At 40.8% G+C, this 15,980-nt stretch overlaps 1 protein-coding gene across 2 annotated transcripts in view; it reads right to left on the bottom strand.

Moving 5' to 3' along the window:
• Positions 1-15,980, bottom strand: part of AKAP10 (A-kinase anchoring protein 10) — a 91,324-nt gene that overhangs the window by 46,161 nt on the left and 29,183 nt on the right. The window lies entirely within an intron of this gene.

Raw genomic sequence — 15,980 nt, 5'->3', positions numbered from 1 at the left:
GGATGCCAGCATCACGGGCAGCAGCTTTACCTGCTACACCACAATGTCAGCCCCGACAAGCAGCAATTTCTTAAAGGTTAATTAGAACATAGACTCTAAAACCGTATCAATGAACTTTTCATATTCTGTTACATTAAAATCCACTGTCTATCTCCCTATTTGATGGGACTTTTACATTACAGAATGATTTTATAACCTTATATATTTCCACTATTTTAGACAATATTGGTACCCTGATTCATACTGATCTTCCACATGTTGACCCACTACATCAGAAATTATAAAAAAACAAAAATAACCCCATCATTAATACCACCAACAACCTTATTAGAGCATTCTTTAAAGCTAAAGCACATGGTGGTAGATAACAATTTTCCAAAATTCTAATTTTCATTTGAAAAACTTGAATTTTTATCACTGACATCAAATACTATAAGCTATTTTCCTTGAGGTGACAGGCTCACTTCATTCATTTCCAAATAAATTTCTGACAAATAATCAAGTACAAATGATAACAGTTAGTAGTCATTCTTTTGAACAAAAATCATGCTCTACAATAAAAAGATACATGTTAGGGCCACAGCTGAGGCACTGGTCTGAGTTCTACCTGCTCTGCTTCTAATCCAGCTCTCCGCTAATGTGTCTAGGAAATCAGTAAAGGATGGCCCAACTACTTGGGTCCCTGCCATCCACATGGGAGACCAACCATAATGGAGTTTCAGGCTCCTGGTTTCAGCCTAGCCCAGCCCCAGCTGTTGAGACCATTTGAGGAGTGAACCAGTAGACAGAGGATCTCTCTTTTTCTGTCACTCTGTCATTCAAATAAAGTAAATCTTTTTTTTTTTTTTTAAAGATTTATTTATTTTACTTGAAAGTCAGAGTTACAGAGAGAGAAGCAAGGCAGAGTCTTCCATCCAATGGTTCACTCCCCAATTGGTCGCAATAGCCAGAGCTGGGCTGATCCAAAGCCAGGAGTCAGGAGCTTCTTCTGGGTTTCCCACGCGGGTGCAGGGGCCCAAGGACTTGGGCCATCTTCTATTGCTTTCCCAGGCCATAGCAGAGAGCTGGATTGGAAGTGGGTCTCGAAGCAGCACCCATATGGGATACTGACGCTTCAGACCAGGGCATTAACCTGCTGCATCATAGTGCCGGCCCCACAAATAAAGTAAATCTTAAAAAAAAAAAAAAAAAAAAAAAAAAGATGTGTCAGGGCCAGCACTGTGGCGTAGTGGGTAAAGCTGCCGACTGCAGTGCTAGCACCCCATATGGGCGCTGGTTCAAGTCCCAGCTGCTCCATTTCCGATCTAGCTCTCTGCTATGGCTTGGGAAAGCAGTGGAAGATGGCCCAAGTCCTTGGGCCCCTGCACCTGCTTGGGAGACCCAGAAGAAGCTCCTGGCTCCTGGCTTCATATCAGCTCAGCTCCAGCTGTTGTGGCCATCTGGGGAGTGAACCAGTGGATGGAAGACCTCTCTCTCTCTCTCTGCCTCTGCCTTTCAAATCAATCAACCATCCAATCAACCTTGCTGCCGCCTGCAATGCTGGCATCCCATATGGTTGCCAGTTCAAGTACTGGCTGCTCCACTGCAGATCAGCTCTCTGCCTATGTGCCTGGAAAAGCAGTGGAAGATAGCCCAAGTCCTTGGGGCCCCTGCACCCATGTGAGAGACACAGAAGAAGCTCCTGGCTCCCGGCTTCAGCCTGGCCCAGCCACAGTCCTTGTAACCATTTGGGAAGTAAACCAGCATATGGAGGTTCTCTCTCCCTTCTCTATCTCTGCCTTTCAAATAAATTTTTTAAAAAAATTTTAAAAAGGGAGATTGTTAAAAGATATTTTATGTAATTCCAATGGCAATCACAAAGAAAAAAAATCTATAGAAGATACACAAAAGAAAATGAGAAAGACTTCAAAGCATTACACTACAAAAAAAACAAATACAAAGGAAGACAGCAAGAGAGGAAAAGGACAAAAGATCTGTAAGACAGAAAGCAATTAGCAAATGGCAATAATAAATCCTATCAATGATTAATTTAAAAGTAAACAGACTAAACTATTGATCAAAAGCCACAGAATAGAAGCATGAATAATAATAATAAAAAAGAACCAACTATATGATGTATACAAGAGACCTAAATTCTTTAGATTTAAGAACATATATTGGGGGCCGGCGCTGTGGCATAGTGGGTAAAGCCGCCACCTGCAGTGCCGGCATCCCACATGGGTGCCAGTTTGAGACCCGGCTGCTCCACTTCAATCCAGCTCTCTGCTATGGCCTGGGAAAGCAGTAGAAGATGGCCCAAGTCCTTGGGCCCCTGCACCTGCATGGAAGACCCAGAGGAGGCTCCCGGCTTCAGATCAGCACAGCTCTGGCCATTGCAGGCAATTAGGGAGTAAACAAGTGGATGGAAGACCTCTCTCTCTCTCTCTCTCTCTGTCTCTCCTCTCTCTGTGCAACTCTGACTTTCAAGTAAAATAAATAAATCTTTAAAAAAAAAAAAAAAAAAAGGACATACATGGACTGAAAGTGAAGGGATGGAAAAAGGCAAACCACACAAATGGTAACCAAAATAAAGCCATACAGGATTCAGAGTACAGAGATTTTCACTCAAAAACTGTCACAAGAAACAAAAAAGGATTTTATATAATGATAAAAGGGTCGGGCCGGCGCCGCGGCTCACTAGGCTAATCCTCCGCCTGGCGGCGCCGGCACACCGGGTTCTAGTCCCGGTTGCCCCTCTTCCAGGCCAGCTCTCTGCTGTGGCCAGGGAGTGCAGTGGAGGATGGCCCAGGTGCTTGGGCCCTGCACCCCATGGGAGACCAGGAAAAGTACTTGGCTCCTGCCATCGGATCAGCGCGGTGCGCCGGCCGCAGCGTGCCGGCCGCGGCGGCCATTGGAGGGTGAACCAACGGCAAAGGAAGACCTTTCTCTCTGTCTCTCTCTCTCACTGTCCACTCTGCCTGTCAAAAAAAAAAAAAAAATGATGAAAGGGTCTATCCACCAGGAAGATATAACAATGGTAGATATACATGAACTCAATGCCAGAGAACCAAATATATAAAGCAATACTGACAAAGCTGAGGAGAGAAATAGATGGCAATATAATAACAGTTGAAAACGTCAATACACCACTTTGAATAATGGGTAAAACAACCGGGCAGAAAATAAGTAAGGAAACAGAGTTTAAAAATTATAGACCTAACAGACTCATACAAAACAGTTCATCCAACAGCAGCACAGAGGCACCCACAGAACATTGTCTAGGACAGATCACATTAGATCACAAAACATGACTTAACACACTTAAGGAGACTGAAATTACATCAAATATCTCTTCCAACTACAATGCAATGAAACAACAGCAGAAGGAAAACTAGAAAATTTAAAAATATGTGGAGATTAAGCAATATAGTCTTCAACAATCAAAGGGTTAAAGAATAAATCAGAAGAGAAATAAGAAAATATTTTTAGATAAATAAAAATACAACATACCAAAACTTGGGAGAGGCAAGAAAAGCAGTGTTAAATGGGAAGTTTGTAGTGATAAATGCCTATGTTAAAAAAAAGATCACAAATAAACAACTTAACTTTATACCACAGGAAACTAGAAAAGCAAGAACAAACTATGTTTATGGTTAGTAAAATGAGGAAAATAATAAAGTTTAAAGTAGAAATAAAAAATTGGGAAAATGGAAAAATCTACAAAACAAAAGGTCTTTAAGATTAATGATACTGACAAACCATTAACTAGACATAGAAAAAAGGAGACTCAAGTAAAATCAAAATGAAAAAGAAGACACTGTAACTATTGCCACAGAACTAAAAAGGGGTCATAGGAGACTACTATCAACAATTATAGTTGTAATTCAACAAATTGGATAACCTAGAGAAATGGATAAATTCTTAGAAAACTTATCAAGATTGAGTTATAAAGAAGGCGAAAATTGGAACAATAACCAAGAGATTGACTAATACATCAAAACCTCTGAACAAAACCCAGGACCCCATAGCTTAAATGGAGAATTCTATCAAGCATTAAAAGAATTAATGCCAATCTTTCTCAAATTCCCAAAAAACTGTAGAGAAGGAAACACTTCCAAACTTATGAGGACAGGACTACTTTGTACCAAAGCCAGAGAAGGACATACAAGAAAAGAAAACTACAGGACAATATCCCTGATAAACAAAGATGCAAAAACTACTCAACAGAATCCCAGCAAATCAATTTCAGCAGCATATTAAAAGGATGACACATCATGATCCAGTGGAATTTATCCCTGGGATACAAAATGGTTTAACATACCAAAACTGATCAATGTGACACATTTCATTAATACAAAAGGATAAAAATCACACAATTATCTCAGTGGATTCAGAAAAAAAACATGAGACAAAATCCAACACTCTTTTATAATAAAAATTCTTGACAAATTAGGAATAGGAAGAAATTATTCGATGTAGCAAAGGCCATAAATAAAAAGCCCATAGCAAACATCATACTCGATGGTGAAAACTGAAAGCTTTTCTTCTAAGATCAGGAACAAGGGAAGGATGCTCTTTCTCACTTCTATTCAGTACAGTACAAGAAGGGGAGCCAGGGAGGGGGCATCAACTTGGAAAGGAAAAAGTAAAATTATCTATTTGCAGAGATGTCACATGCAGAAAACCCTAAAGATGTTATCAAAACACTGTTAAAATTAATAAGTTCAATAGGCTTGCATGATACAAAACCAACACAGAAAAATCAACTACATTTCTATATCCTAAAAAATGAACCATATAAAGGAAATTATGAAAACAATCACATTTATAACAGCACCAAAAGAATAAAATATTTATTCCTCTCTGTCTCTCTCTCTCACTATCCACTCTGCCTGTCAGAAAAAAAAAAAAAAAAGAATAAAATATTTAGGAATAAACTTAAGGAGGTAAAAGACTTACACACTCAAAACTATAAAACACAAATGAAAAGAAATTAAGACAGCAATAAATAGAAAGACATCTGTGTTCATGGATTAGAAGTCAATATTTTTAATGTCCCTAATATGCAAAGACACATTCGATACAATCCCTGTCCAATTCCAATGGCATTTTTTACACAAACATAAAAAATAACCCTAAAATTCATAAGAAACCACAAAGGACCACAAACAACCAAAGCAATCTTGAGAAAGAAGAAAGCTGGGGCTGGCATTATGGCCAGTGGTTTAAGCTGCCACTTTAAACACCAACATCCCAGCTGTTCTGTTTTTGGTACAGCTTCCTGTTGATGAGCCTGGGAAGGCAGCGGAAGATGGTGCCAGTGCGAGTTCCTGAATCCTGGCTTCAGCCTGGTTTAGACCTGGCCGGTGTGGCAATTGGGGAGTGAACCATGGAGATACATGATCCTTTTCTGTTTTTTCTCTTTCTCTGTCTTTGCCTTTCAAATAAATAAATACATCTTAAAAAAATATGAAAGCACCACACTTCGATTTCAAAATATGTCACAAATCTATAGTAATTTAAAAAGTATAGGGGCAAGTGTTGTGTAGCAGGTAAAGCTTCCACCTGTGACAACCCATTTGGGTGCCAATTCATATACCAACTGCTCTACTTCTTACCCAGCTCCCTGCTAATGGCCTAGGAAAAGCAATGGAAGGTGGCCCAAGTGGCTTGGGCCCCTGCTGCCCATGTGGGAGACGTGGATGAAGCTCCTTGCTCTTGGCTTCAGCCTGACTTAGCTCTGGCCCACTGCAGCCCTCTGGGGAGTGAACCAGTGGATGGAAGGTCTGTCTCTCACTGTCTCTCTGTGTAACTCTTTCAAATAAAAAAAAAATCTTAAAAAAAAAAAAAAAAAGTATGGCACTGACATAAAGATAAATAAACCAATGGACTGAAACAGAGAGCCCAGAATAAACCCATGCATATACAGTTCACTAATCTTTGATAAGAGCACTAAGAATACATAATGGAGAAAAGATACTGTCTTCAACAAATGGCGCTGGGAAACCAGGAAATCCGCATGCTAAAGAATGAAACTGTACCTTTACCTTATTCCAGACACAAAAATCAACTCCTAATGGAATAAAGACTTAAAATAAAAACTTGAAACTCTAAAACTTCTAGAAGAAAACATTCACGGCACTGGTCTAGGTAGTAATTTCCTGAATATGACATCAAAAAAAGCAAAAACGGATAAGCAGGGGACTACACCAAACTAAAAAGTTTCTGCTCAGCAAAGGAAACAATCAACAGAATGAAAAGGCAACCTACAGACAGGAGAAAACACTTGCCGATCCTGTACCTCACTGAAAATTCTACAACTCAGCAATAAGAACAAGTTATCCAGCAAATGACTTGAAAGATGACTGAAAGAGACATTTCATATGAGAAGAAATATATGAAAAGATGCTCAAAATCAGTAATATAAGAGAAATGTACATCTAAACCACAATGAGATAACATTTCACACCTTTTATGATGATCCTTATCAGCAAAACAAGTGTTAGTAAGGACACTGGAAAGCTGGAACACTTTCACACAGTTGTTAAGAATATAAATGGTGTAGCTGGTATGCAAAACAATACAGTAATTTCTCAAAAAATTAAAAATAGGGGGATGCATTTAACCTAGCAGTTAAGGCACTTGTGTCATACCACTCTGCCTGATTTCAGTAATTGCCTCTGGCTCCTGATTTCAGTTTGTTGTAGTGGAGATCCTGGCAGGCACTGCTGATGGCTAATGGACTTGGATGTGAGTTACCTGCTCCAAGCCCTGTCCTTGGCAGGCATCTGGGGAGTGAACCAGTAGATAAGCACTCTCTTTCTGCCTATCTCTCTGTCCTTCAAAACAAATAAAATTTAAAAAATTAACAATAGAACTAACGTATGACCCAGGAATCTTACATATAAGGTATTTATCCAGAAGAATTGAAACATGGATCTCAAGAGACAGTTGGAGTCCCACATTCACTGCTGCATTACTCACAATAGCTAAGACACAACTTAAAAACTGACTGATGGATGAATGGATAAATAAGATGTGGTATATGCCTACAATGGCATACTATCCTGCCATAAAGAAAGGATATCCTGTTATATGCAATGACATGGCTGAATCTTGAGAATATTACTCTGAATTAAACAAGCCAGTCACTGGACAAATATAGTGATATGAAGTATCTAAAATAGCCAATACTGACTGACTGGTGCAGCAGCTAGAAATGCTGCTCGGGATGCCTGCACACCATATGGAGTATTTGAGTTTGACTCCCAGCTCCACTCACAATTCTGGCTTCCTGCTGTTGTGCACCTAGGGAGGCAGCAGGTGATGGCTCAAGTAGTTGAGTTCCTGCTACATACATGGCAGACCCAGACTGAGTTTCTGGCTCCTGGCTCTGGCTTAGCCCAGCCCCAGCAGTTGCAGGCATTTGGGGAATGAACTTTGTCTCCCTGTTTGCCTTTCAGATAAAATGAATAAATGAATTAAAAATTAAAACAGCCAAACTCATAAGCAGAAAACACAATGGTGGTTGTCAGGAGATGGGGAAAAGAAAATGGGGAAGTATTATTAAGAAGTATAAAATTTAAGTGATGTAATGTAAGTTCTAGCGATCTACAATACTGTGCTTGTAGTTAACAATACTGTAGTACACACTTAAAAATTTGTTAAGACTGTAGATTTCATGCATCTGTTCTTACCATAATAATTTTTTAAAAGATCTACTTATTTATTTGAAAGGCAAAATTACTGAGAGGAAGAAGGGGCGAGAGAAGGAGACAGAGAGGGCGAAGGCGAGTGAAGCAGAGATCTTCTGTCCTTGGTTCACTCCCCAAATGGTTGCAACGGTTAGGCTTGGGAGAACCCAAAGCCAAGAGCCTGGAACTCCATCCAGGTTTCCCATGTGAGTGGTAGGGGCCCAAGAACTTGGGTCATTTTCTGCTGTTTTCCCAGATGCACAGCAGGGAGCCAGATCAGAACTGGAGTGGCTAGGATTAGAACCAGTGCTCACATGGGACACTGGCATCAAAGGCTAAATCAAAGTGGCATCAAAGGCCACTGTGTCCTTACACCAGCCCCACAGCCCCACAAGTGATTAATTTATTAGTTGGTAAGAATTCAAGAAGGGGAGAGGGAAAACATTGGTCAAAGGATAAAAAATTTTGACTAGACCAAACAATCAATTTTAGAGACCTGTACAACTTGTGACTGTAGTTAATAACAATGTATTGTGGCTGGTGCCACGGCTCACTTGGCTAACCCTTCGCTTGCAGCACTGGCACCCCAGGTTCTAGTCCCGGTTGGGGCACCAGATTCTGTCCCAGTTGCTCTTCTTCCAGTCCAGCTCTCTGCTGTGGCCCAGGAAGGCAGTGGAGGATGGCCCAAGTGCTTGGGCCCCTGCACCTGCATGGGAGACCAGGAGGAAGCACCTGGCTCCTGGCTTCGGATCGGCGCAGCGTGCCGGCGTGCTGGCCATAGCGGCCATTTGGGGGGTGAATCAATGGAAGGAAGACCTTTCTCTCTGTCTCTCTCTCACTGTCTAGTTCTGCCTGTCAAAAAAAACAAAACAAAACAATGTATTGTATATTTGGGAATTGCTAATAGATTTTAAATGTTCTCCCAGAGGGGTCAGTATTGTGGTGTAGAGGGTAAAGCTGCACCTGCAGTGTGGGCATCCCATATAGGCACCAGTGTGAATCCATTTCTAATCCAGCCCCCTGCTAATGTGCCTGGGAAAGCAGTTTAAGATGGCCCACGTCCACATGGAAATCCAGAGGAAGCTCCTGGCTCCTGGCCACTTGGGGAGTGAACCAGCAGATGGAAGATCTCTCTTGGTCAATTCTGCCTTTCAAATAAATAAATCTTTAAAAAACAAAAGTTCTCCCATAAAGAAAAGTTAAGTCTGTGAGGAATCGATAAGCATTCTATAATGTGCACATATGTCAACACATCATGTTGTACATCATAAATATTTATAACTTTTATTGCCATTTTGAAAAATTAGTATTTTCAAAAATTCATAGGGAAAAAGAAAAAAGTACCAATAATGTCAGGACTAAAACTAAGGTCTGAATTTACAAACAATGTTGTCTCTAAGATAAAAAGTTGTTTAAAGAAATGTTTTTGGAAGGGGAATTATCCATATTTATAAATTACACCTTTCTATAACAGGGCCTTCATGAAAAATAAAATTTGTTGAGATTTTCAGGGACTGTTTCTCCCTTTTAGCAGGTCTAAAATAACCCAAATTAATTCCATTATTTTAGAACACAGTTATGGTATAGCTACTAGAAACAAAGTACTAAGTACAGCAAAGACATTTGTTACATAGAAAACATTTGTCAAAAGCTTTGGGCTGTTTCTAAATATTTGTTCCCCCAATTAACCAAAAACAGCTGCCAATCCCAGACAAAACTGAAATAATCAATTGTGTAGATATTAATGTGTATTTATTTCCTAGGGGATTAAACTTACTGAATGAAGTTTTGACACCTTTACATTTCATTTCAGAAACAGAACTTCTTTTGTAACTGGAAATCTCAATTTTCACATATTTCACAAGGACATTAACACTTTTTTTCCTTGTTTATTTAAAAGATACAGAGATACAAGGGAGGGACAGAAAATAGAGAAAGAAAGGGAAAGAGAGCCAAAGATCAAGAGCCAAAGCTATCTTCTTCCAACTGCTGATTCACACCCCAAATGCCCTTAATAGCCAGGGCTGGGCCAGGATAGCACAAAAAGCCTGGAACTCCATCTAGGTCTCTCACATGGGATGACAGGACCCAACTAATTAATCCTTTACCTGCTGTCTCCAGGGTGCACATTAGCAGGAAGTGGGAACAGAAAGAACAGCTAGAACTTGAACTGTGCACTCTGATATGGGATCCCAAGCAGCCTCTTAAGAAGTGTGCTAACAGACTTTTAAACATTTTAATAAATAATATAAATAAGTTAAAAATTTTAACTCAACAAATACTACTAGAGTAAGATAGTTTGCTCCAATTTTTAAAATCTGGGGCACCGGATTCTGTCCCGGTTGCTCCTCTTCCAGTCCAGCTCTCTGCTGTGGTCCAGGAAGGCAGTGGAGGATGGCCCAAGTGCTTGGGCCCTGCACCCACATGGGAGACCAGGAGGAAGCAACTGGCTCCTGGCTTTGGATCCCTGCAGCACACTGGCCATAGCAGCCATTTGGGGAGTGAACCAACAGAAGGAAGACCTTTCTCTCTGTCTCTCTCACTGTCTATAACTCTCTCTCACTGTCTAACTCTTCCTCGCAAAAAAAAATAAAATAAAAAAAGAAAGTTGTATATGTATTCCTGGAGTGATCCCTGAGTGAGATATGCCAAGAATCTGACTTTAAGATTTAATAAAAGGCAATGAGAACTAAGATCTGACCACTGACCAGCTCCCAGACTGGACCCTGGGAGGCAGATCCACAGGTATTATCCAAAACTGAACTGATGATGGAACCACAGCTGACAGAATGCTGAGTGGACACTTGTGGCCTGAACCCAGCCCCTAACTAGGTCGATCATTGCTATAGCTTTTACGTAAACATTTTCTATAGGATTTAAACAAGACCCAGCATCATGCAACTTCACCAGAATAACATTAACATTCCAGGATATAATCCTAAAATTAACTGTTAAAAAACAAACCAGAAAATTCCACTATTTCACAAGAGAAAAGATAATCAAGAAGACAAAACTTTAGAGTTATAACAATGATCTTTTTGTTTTGTTTTAAAGAAGCTATTGGGCAGGCGCCGTGGCTCAATAGGCTAATCCCTGCCTTGCAGCGCCGGCACACCGGGTTCTAGTCCTGGTCGGGGTGCGGGATTCTGTCCCGGTTGCCCCTCTTCCAGGCCAGCTCTCTGCTATGGCCTGGGAGTGCAGTGGAGGATGGCCCAAGTCCTTGGGCCCTGCACCCATGGGAGACCAGGAGAAGCACCTGGCTCCTGGCTTCGGATCAGCGCGATCGCCGGCCGCGGTGGCCATTGGAGGGTGAACCAATGGCAAAAGGAAGACCTTTCTCTATCTCTCTCTCTGTCCACTCTGCCTGTCAAAAAAAAAAAAAAAAAAGCTATTGATATAATGTTCTGAGAACTAAGGTCAAACACTCTTGAAACAAACGGAAAGACACTCTTAGCAGAAAAATAGAAGATAGCAAAAAAGGAAATTTTAGAACTAAAAAAAAAATCAAAATTTAAAATTCACTGCAAAGACTTAACAACAGAATGGAAGCAAAAGAGGAAAGCATCAATGAATCTGAAGACAGATGCAAAGAAATTTCACAGTTAGGGCTGGTGCTGCGGCACAACGGGTTAAGCCACCGAATGTGGCACCTGCATCCCATATGGGCTCCAGTTTGATTCCTAGCTGCTCTATTTCCAATCCAGCTCCCTACTGGTGTGCTTGGGAAAGCAACAGAAGATGGCCAAGTGTTTGGGACCCTGCCACCCACATGGGAGACCTGGATGAAGGTCCTGGCTCCTGGCTTTGGTCTGACTCAGCTGCCCATTGTGGCCGTTTGAGGAGTGAACCTCTCCTTCTCTCTGTAACTGCCTTTCCAATAACAAAATAAACAAATCTTAAAAAAAAAAAAAAAGGAAGAAATTTTAAAGCTGAACAATAGGATTTAAAAAAAAGGCTATAAAAGTGGTTAGTGCTGTGGCATAGAAGGTTAAACCTCTGCCTGCAGTGCCAGCACCCCATATGACACTGGTTCAAGTCTCAGCTGCTCCACTTATGATACAGCGCCCTGCTAATACACCTGGGAAAGCAGCGGTTGGGCCCAAGTGCTTGGGCCCCAGCACCCACATGGGAGACCCAAAAGAAACTTCAGGCTCCTGGCTTTAGCCTGGCCAAGTCTTGGCCACTGCAGCCATTTGGGGAGTGAACCAGCAGATGGAAGGTCTCTCTTATCTCCTTCTCTATCTCTGCTTTTCAAACAAATAAATAAATCTTTTTTAAAAAAGACTAGAAAAAGGGGCCAGCACTGTGGCGCAGCAGGTTAATCCTCCATCTGTAGTGCCGGCATCCCATATGGGCACTGGTTCTAGTACCAGTTGCTTCTCTTCCCATCCAGCTCTCTGCTGTGGCCTGGGAAAGTAGCAGAAGATGGCCCAAGTCCTTGGGCCCCTGAACCACATGGGAGATCCAGAAGCTCCTGGCTCCTGGCTCTGGCCTGGCCCATGCCCAGCTGTTGCAGCCATTTGGGCAATGAACCAGCAGACAGAAGATATCTCTATCTCTGTAACTCTGCCTTTCAAATAAATAAATAATCTTTAAAAAAAAAAAAAAGACTCAACAGCAACACAGATAGCAAATATATGAACAAATAAAACAGACAATTTTTCTAACACTTCCTAACAAGGTGTTTTTTGTTTTTTGTTTTTTGGTTTTTTTTGTTTTGTTTTTTTTTTTGACAGGCAGAGTGGACAGTGAGAGAGAGAGACAGAGACAAAGGTCTTCCTTTGCCGTTGGTTCACCCTCCAATGGCTGCTGCAGCTAGCCCACCGTGCTGATCCGATGGCAGGAGCCAGGTACTTATCCTGGTCTCCCAAGGGGTGCAGGGCCCAAGCACTTGGGCCATCCTCCACTGCACTCCCTGGCCACAGCAGAGAGCTGGCCTGGAAGAGGGGCAACCGGGACAGAATCCTGCACCCCGACCGGGACTAGAACCCGGTGTGCCGGCGCCGCAAGGTGGAGAATTAGCCTATTGAGCTGCGGCGCCGGCCTGACAAGGTTTTCAAAGTATGCAGATGACAACTCTAAGTGGGAAAGTAAAGGAATCTATGTGATGGTAAGGTTTCTACATTCCACTTGAAGTGATACTATTAAGTACAATATGAAAAGTTATGTACATTGTAATTCCAAGAGTCACTAAAAAACCTATACAAAGAGAGACAAACAATAACCCAGTAGATAACTCTAAAACCAAATTCAATCTAGAAGAAAGCAGAAAAGAGGAAATCAAGGAGTAGAAAACAAAAAACAGTAACTAGTAGACCTAACACCACACATAATTGCACTTCATATAACTGTATTTGAATATTAGCTTCTAAATCAGGGGTAGGAAATATTTTTCTTGCAAAGGACTATTTGGATACTTATAACTTCAGTGTCAGGCAAAACAAAATTATGAAGTTAAAAATTAGCCTATTACAGATTTACTGAATTTCGAGTCCCACCTGTGGCTGCCTTGGCAGGGCAAGATCAAATGATTCTACATATGCAGTATGTTCCATACCCCTATTCTAAATAGTCATACAGCAATAATTACATTTAATGCAAAGAATGACACTAAAATTTATATTGAAATAACTGAATTTATCAACAAAGACTGTCAAAATGGTTACTGCAACACGATCCAACTGTATACTACCAATAAGAAACCCAGTATAAATAAAATTATAAAGGTAGTCCAAAAGTAAAGGAATGAAAAAGATATACCATGTAAACACTGATCAAATGAATGCTGGAGTGCATACATAAACCAAGCAACAGATATCCCTGACTTTATAACTAGAAAAATTAACATAGATCACATAATAATTAAAAGAAGCAATTCACTAAGAAGACACGATAATAAATGTGTTTACATCTAACAATGGGACCTCAAAATACATGAAGCAAAACCATACAGAAGTGAAAAAAACACAAGTATGTTTAGTCTTCAATATACTTCTCTGGGTAACAGAGTATTATGACTGCTTACAAAATATCAGTTAAGAGTATAGAAAAACTGAATACTATCATCAACCAACAGTACAACTACATTTATAGCAAACTGGCCAACAGAATATACATTCTTTTCATTGTACATGGAATAGTCACCATTCTGAAAATTGACAAATTTAAAAGAAATAAAAAAGTCAACATTCAATCCTCAATCACCTTCTGACCATACTGCAGTTAAATGAGAAATCAACTGTAAATAAGGAAAAAAGCCGTCCACTTAGAAATTAAACGTGTTTTCAAATATTCTACAGATAAAACAGCAAGATGTAAGGGAAATTACATTTCATTTTCGCTCAATTTGAAATTTCCATATGTGCAGTGTAGCTACAGTAGTGGTTGGAAGGAAATTTATAGCATTAAATGTTTATTTTTGAAAAGCAAGATCTCAAAACAGTAATCTAATTTTAAGAAGTGAGGAAAAGTCCTTTTGTTCCGTGAAAAACACTTTCATTAAAATGAAAAGTTATAACCTGGAATTAAACATTTGCAAATCACATAGTTAACAAAGCTCTTACATTCAGAATATACAAAGAATTCTCAAGATTCAACAAAACAAAAAACTCAAGAAACTATGAGCAAAGATTTGAGTAATTCATGAAAGAACATATTCATATGTCAAAAACACATATGAAAAAATACTTAACATCATTAGCTATTAGAGAAATGCAAAGTAACACCACAGTTGATGCCACTATTTATCAATTAGAAGTACTAAAACAAAAAGCAAATAAAGAAAAAACTGACTGTATCAAGTGCTGCTAAGAAACTGAAGTGACTAGAACTCTCATATATTGTTAGTAAGAATGCAAAATGCAATATTCAACAAACCAGTCTGGCAGAGTCTTACATAATTAAATATACACTTAACATATAATCCAGCAAACACACTTCTTGGTCTTCACTCTGGAGAAATTTTATATCCACAGAAATACATGTCCAGGGGCTGGCATTGTAGCATAGCAGGTTAAGCCACTGCCTGTGATGCCAGCATCTCATATAGGTGCTGGTTCATGTCCTGGCTGCTCTATTTCAGATCCAGCTCCCTGGTAATGCACTTAGGAAAGTAGCAGAAGATGGCCCAAGTATCTGGGACCCTGCCACCCCCATGGGAGAACTAGAAGAAGCTCCTGACTTCAGCCTGGCCCAGCACTGGTTGTTGTAGCCATTTGGGGAGTGAAGAAGCAGATCGAAGATCTGTCTCTCCCTCTCTCTCCGTATCTACCTTTCAAATAAACAAACAAATCTTTTTTTTTTTTTTTTTTTTTTTTTGACAGGCAGAGTGGACAGTGAGAGAGACAGAGAGAAAGGTCTTCCTTTGCCGTTGGTTCACCCTCCAATGGCCGCCGCGCTGCAGCCGGCGCACCGCGCTGATCCGATGGCAGGAGCCAGGAGCCAGGTGCTTTTCCTGGTCTCCCATGGGGTGCAGGGCCCAAGCACTTGGGCCATCCTCCACTGCACTCCCTGGCCACAGCAGAGAGCTGGCCTGGAAGAGGGGCAACCGGGACAGAATCCGGCGCCCCAACCGGGACCAGAACCCAGTGTGCCGGCGCCGCTAGGCGGAGGATTAGCCTAGTGAGCTGCGGCGCCGGCCTAAACAAATCTTTTAAAAAATTTTTTTTCTTTTTTTAAGATTTAGAGATATAGAGAGAAGGAGAGATAGAGACAGACAAAGGTCTTCCATCCGCTGGTTCATTCTCCAGACAGCCACAATGGCTGGGGCTGGGCCAAGCTGAAGCCAAGAACCAGAAGCTTCTTCTGCATCTCCCATGGGTACAGGAGCCCAAGGACTTGAGCCATCTTCCGCTGCTATCCCAGGAGCATTAGCAGGGAACTGGGCTGGAAGTGGAGCATCTAGGATTTGAACCAGCACCCAATTGGGATGCCGATACTCTAGGTGGAGGCTTAAGTTCCTACACCACAGTGCTGGCCCCAATAAATAAATCTTAGAAAAAAAAAAAAAAGAAGAATAAGAAGAAACAGAGAGAGAAAGAAAAAGAGAAAAAGAGGAAGAAAGAGAGGAAGAAAGAGAAAGAGAAAGAAAGAGAGAAAGAGAAAGACCTGTCCGTAAATGTCCACAGCACTTATATTTATAATCACCAATAACCGCAAAGTAAATGTCCTCCAACAGAATGGCAGCACAGCCACACAAAGGAGTACTATTGTGTAATAACAAGGAGTGAAATATTAATATAATCAACAACATGAATGAACTTCAAAGTTACAGTGCTGAGTGAAAAAAAGCCATTTTCAAAGGTTACA

This window comes from Oryctolagus cuniculus, chromosome 17 (genome assembly GCF_964237555.1).
Source record: "Oryctolagus cuniculus chromosome 17, mOryCun1.1, whole genome shotgun sequence".
NCBI classification, from domain to species: Eukaryota; Metazoa; Chordata; class Mammalia; order Lagomorpha; family Leporidae; genus Oryctolagus; species Oryctolagus cuniculus.
This window is presented reverse-complemented; position numbering and strand designations above follow the sequence as displayed.